Source organism: Pinus tabuliformis, chromosome 6 (assembly GCF_031772625.1).
Source record: "Pinus tabuliformis cultivar Carrire ecotype Pingquan chromosome 6, CPIR1, whole genome shotgun sequence".
Lineage (NCBI taxonomy): Eukaryota > Viridiplantae > Streptophyta > Pinopsida > Pinales > Pinaceae > Pinus > Pinus tabuliformis.
Window position 1 is genome coordinate 1,899,183,057 of NC_142292.1, and position 6,011 is coordinate 1,899,189,067.

Consider the following 6,011-nt stretch of genomic DNA (forward strand, 5'->3'; position numbering starts at 1 on the left):
AGGCAAGAAATTTAACATATGATTGAAATTAAATGGAATGGCAAGACTGCTGAGGAGCTGACAAGGGCATAGAAGATGAATCCTTGTCAAACAGAAGAAAACATTAAATATGAACAAACTTAAAGGCAGAGCATAAAGATTATGAACTCTACCTTAACACTTCATTTGTTCAATTGGAAATGATCAAGAAATTAAATGAAAACATAACAGGCTACATATGAAACAAAAGAGGACACAAATGTTAAATCTCATACCACAGGAATCTCAGGGGTCAGAGCTGCATTTGTTAATTAAAATATCTGTCAAAATCTGTACAATGAAAGCTCTCTGTTCTCCACCAGCTCTCATAATTCTCTCTCCCTCTTACTAATCTCTTTTTTCAAATGAATTTTTAATACAATAAATAAAATGCTGCTAAGGGAAAAACAAATCGACCCCAAAACAGGGGCGTTGTTTCACCTGCAATTATAAAAATGGCAAAGAGCGTTTCCTCTATTCTAAAATAAAACAGCGTCTCCCTAAAAATCCTCTGATGGCCGACACATGGAGCGCAGATCCCGTTGAATCATTAACTAAAGTCTTTGAAATAGGAATCGAATCCTATGTCTTCTGCTATTTTGGCTCCGTTTGAATAGCGCTACACAAAGCGTTCATTGGAGCAGTCTTGAAGCAACGTTATGGTACATGGACTCTGATCTGGTATCCAGAAATTTGGCATACCACTTAATGCACATAATCTCATGTTTAAAAGTGCTGCTGCAAGATATTCTTTAGAATCGTTGAAAATCTCCATAAAGGATTGCCTCAACTTGTGAGTCTTCATCGAGGACAAGTGCTTGAAAATTCAATTGCATCTCCTTCTGAACAGTTTCATCCTCTGATATCATGCGTACACTTAATACTTGCAATGCTTCCATCGCAGTATCAATAAGACCTCTGTCATAATATGAATAAAAGACATGTATGCATGTTTCTGGATCTGGTTGAATATTTTCACGATGCATATGCTCGACTAGTAATTTCAATTATGTCAAGACGTCCTCTAAAAGAAGCTGGCCTAAGAATGGTGTTATAAGACAGAACATCCGAATGAACTCTCTAATCTTTAATTTCATTAAAAAGATTAATGGCTGTTTCAAAATCACCATTTGCCAAGGCTATCTTCATCAGGATTGAGTAAGTACAAGCATGAAATGTGAATCCATCCTGCAGCATTGTGGCCATCACTGCACGGGCAGACTGTAAATCTCCTGTAAGGCTGTAGCAATCCATCATAATATGGTATGTTACTGCATCAGGTTTGAAACCGAACACTTTCATCTTCTCAAAAACATCGATGGCTACATCCCTTTCTTTTTCCTCAACAAGTGCATGAAGAACAGTATTGTACACATTTATTCCAAGCAATGGAGCACTTCGAGCATCTCTACTATTGAAGTGATCTTCTGCAAGATGTAAATACTGTAGCAATTCTTTGACCATACCTTCTGCTCCAAGAGCCTTCAGCGGAGTATGCATTGAATTTTCACTGTGTTCAACACTGTTTCTCCCCATGTCCATCTCTATTGCAGATATTCTTTTTAAAACATCTTCCTGAGATTGTCGACTGCCTGATTCATATGGAGGATTTACACTCCCAAACAAAGAAAGTAGTAGTTCATATGTCATGATATTTGGCTTTACGTTAGCACGTTTCATCTTTGCTAACACACGCAAAGCCCTTTCAGGTTCATCAGTATTCCGTGATGGCTTCAATACTCGGCCACTTAAACTTGTGACTACAGCACCTGGACTGCTTGTCATCTTACCATTTATAACTAAGGTGACAGCAAGATAGATACGATCACAATAACAAAGAGCAAGCTCAGGCTCATGAAGCTTGTGTGCATAAAGTGTCAAGGCAAGCTCATGTACACTAAAAGCACTTCCAGGTCAAAGATAACATAAAGCCAAAACTTCTTTAAGACTAATTACTTGGAAAACTTCTTCTTAGCAACCAATTATAACAGAATCAAGAATTTGTTGTAATTCTTTTGCTTCTACGCTATCCACACTTCCCATCGACAGCCGCCGATGTGACTTTTGCAAATGAAGTTTCAGGGAACTGCTACTAACACCTACGATCTTGCCACAAATTGAGCAACTCCTCATGATATGCTTCCTTCGTTGCCAATCCATAGAAGGTTTTCCATACAGTTTCTTATCCAGATCCATAAGAATTCTCATGAAACCATCATTTGGTTGTGCACGACAGTGAACTCCTTTAAGTCTGGTCCATGCTTCAAAATCACCTTATAGGGATAACATAGAAATGTCACCATTTTTTCAAGAGAACTATCATGGAAAATATTCAAAAGGAAATAGTGATTCATCTCACAGTATGCGCCTAACAGTTAAATTGAAGGATTTGAACAAGATTGCAAAGTTTGATAGTGAGCTGAGCAAGGAACTGGAACATTGGAATGAAATGCTTGGAACGGAAGTGATTAAACTTTGCCATGAAATGAATTTCAACACCGGTTTTTTTTTTGTTTTTTTGAAGGAGGGGATTCACAAAATGTCATAGACAGTTATAAATTAAAGGTGAGGTTGGAACACCTTCTGGAAAGGATGGCTTTGGTCTCTCAAGCTGTCGACTCAGAGCGGCCATCACATGTTACAGATTCTTTGTTTATTGGTGGAGCTTTGGCTGCAAGGTCTATAAATACACTGAAGCTTTTGGGTGTCACTCATGTTCTATGCCTCTGTGCTAATGAGCTTGGCCAATCAGAAACCCAATATCCAGACCTTTTTGAGTATAAAAATTTTGAGGTATCTGATCTTACCTTTCATATTTTCCATCATGTTGAAGTGTCGCTCTCTAAGGACTTGCTCTTCCTTATAAAGAACTTCCATCTCAGCTAATTGTTCAGCTTGTTTCTTCAAAAGTGAAGCAGTTTGTGCATTCTTCCTTCAGCAATCATTAGAAGTGGGCGCCTTCCATATTTGTCCATAATCAATGATGCGAACACCGCCACCATCTGATGAAATCCTCTTTGCGATATTCTTTGCCAATTATGCTCCAACATATTATTACAAACTCTGTTTTCTAATTCCCTTTTTAAATTTGCTGATTTTGAATGAGGGCTTTTTCTTTGTCTGCTTGCAGGGATAGGAATTGATGAAACCACTACCATTTGAAGAGCTGGAGAATTTGATACATATTCTAAAAAAAATACATTTAATGATTTCTTCTTCAAAACAGGGTTTTGAAGAAGAATCAATCTCACACTGACATACAAGACGGAGTCTAACAGTGATTACGATAGGGTTTCAGATGCGATATGTTATACACTACATTTCATAGCCCGACAGGTCCACTTTTATCACAGTGTATGGGCTTTGATATCCACTTAGGGAAGTTTTGATTGTGATTTGTGATGGGGACTACCAAATGCGATGTCTTATACATTGTGATTTATAACCATGGTGGGTCCGCTATATCACAGAGTGCTAGATTGTTTGCGCTTGGGACTGCCCGTCGATGGTTGGAAATGCCGATAGTAAAAACTATTGGTTTCCACGTGCAGTTGAAGAAGTTTCATGCCATGTTTGTTATGAGTTTTGCCATAATTGTAAGGTTGTTTCCACGTATAATTCCAGCCCGATCTTGCTTGCTTAACTTGGTTTATTATGTTTAAACTGCCAGAGTATTGTCGGATTACTTTCATGCTTATAAAAGACCCTTTTGTGTCGGAAGAAGGTAGAGGGAGGACTGACCGATTAATTTAGAATGTATTGTACAACAGACCCTAACCCTGATAGCAGGTCATGACCTCGTCTAAGCACCATGGGGGTTCTGAGAAGTTGCAGAAGGCCTAATTATCCAAATTGGGAAGTTGCAGAAGGCTCGATTATCCAAATTGGGCGTTTGGATAGGCATTTTTACATGATTTTTCACCAGGGGTTTAGTGGTACTATCTGTTTCTAGATCTGGGCTCTCCATTTTCCATCTATCTTCCAGATTGGAGGTATAAGGATGTTTATGTAAAAATCCACTTGTACTTCTCTCTTACCATGTCATTTAATGAATGAAGGTCTCGCCACTATTGAACAGGGCCTAAAGATGTAGTCCAAATTAGACGAACTCCGTAATCAAATATCTGTGTCTTGATATCATGTGTGATTATTTCTATTTTATCTTTATTTTATATGCTTATGTTCCATGGTTTTTAACTGCTCTGCTATATGTAATTTTGATGAATCTATAAGCAAAAAAATCTTGGATCAATTAAATCCACATATTAATAAGTATGGAAGTAAGAGAACTTGGCTTTTATTAATCATAGGAAAATGTGATCAGGTTCGGGACTTCCACATACCACCTTCACCGTAGACATGGCTGAACCAAATATTTCTTACAGCTAGTCACCCCTATGCCATATTCCAAGCATGAATGTGGGATCTCATGGATAAACCAATACAAAAACAACCAAGGGAAACTAGAGGTTAAACCACCTCCACCCTCACCAAAGTGTGATCACACCAAAACTAGTGCTCTGATCACAAAACCAAATCAAAATTGGAATTCCATTTGGAATATATCCCTATCCTTGAGAAATTTTCGTCTCCTTGTCCCTCAGGATTTAATACAATCCAATCCTGGATCACTAGGCCCTAAACCGAGACTAGTCTCTTAGGCTTTACTGCAATCCAAACCCAGATCACTAGGACCTAAACCAAGACTCCTCCCTTATGCTTTACCATGTATCCCACTAAAACCAGTCAAGGGATTCCTGGGCCTTTGCGAATGAACCTTGATACCACCTCCACCCTGGATTTTGAAATCCATCAGGAAATCCAAAGCTAAAAACCAATATAAAAATCCCAACACACCATGGCATCCAAAAAAGGAAAGGCTAGGTTGAAAACCATTATCATACCTGACAAAGCCATGCCACTGATAGGAAGAGAACCATACACAAACATGCAAATCCATGCATGTGAAAACTAGCTAGGAAAAATATGCTACCTACAAGTCTTCTTGTTGAAGTTGCTTGATCATAATTTTCCTTGCTTGATCCTTGCTTTCGTTCCTTTCCTTTCCTTGTCCTTTCCTTGTTTTCTTTTCCCTTCCTTTCTCCAAAATGTGAGCAAAGGCTTGATACAAGAGCTTTCCAACTTATCCTCATAATACCTTTTATCAATGAGGCCTCTATTTTGTTTATTTTCCATTATTTTCCTTCAATTTCCTCCTCACATGCAAACTGTGACCTTTCGCCTTAATTTTCTCCTAATTTCCTTTATTTTCATAAATATATGTGCCAAAAATGCCTTTTTTTCCTTTTAATGCCTTTGCCAATCTCCTTATCCATAATAAACCGAAATGAACACCCACACCAAGATGTCCTAGCCAATATTAAGCTTGAAATACACATCCCTTACTCATGTTCTTATTTTTTCCTTTATTTACGTTATTACATGCAATTTTCGCTAGGGTTGTTTTAGAACCAGTCCCCCCTTGGGGAACACCTTTCTCAGTGTCAAACCAAACCAAGAACTCAACAACACTGCTAAAAGGAAAACATACTGCCCATGGAGCTTGTAGTATTTACAATGAAAGACTTGCTCAAAAGCAAAACATCATGACAACATGACAACATACTGCATATTGGAGCTTTATAACACAACTCATTATGGTATTTACAATAACCACATACACACATATGCACATTTTCTAAACCAACAAATAAAAGGATATGATTCCCATATCAATCAACAAGCGAATCCAGAGGATCACACCTCCACCCTCAAAGTAATAACAAGATCCAACTCCTTCCCAGGAAGTCCAAAATCCACTACCACAGTCAAAGTTGCATCAAATGTCTAGCGCTACAATCCTATGCCGCTTGTCCTCTCAGTGAACATTTACCAGCTCATTGTTCCAGGGTGAACTCCTAATGTGCATCTGATTCCATCTGGAAATGTTAATGACCAAAAAAAATGTATCCCTAACCTTCCCTTCTCTGCTA

At 38.2% G+C, this 6,011-nt stretch overlaps 1 pseudogene; it reads right to left on the reverse strand.

Moving 5' to 3' along the window:
• Positions 1-1,098: 1,098 nt before the first annotated feature.
• Positions 1,099-1,803, reverse strand: LOC149266784 (pentatricopeptide repeat-containing protein At1g76280 pseudogene; annotated as a pseudogene).
• Positions 1,804-6,011: the final 4,208 nt, after the last annotated feature.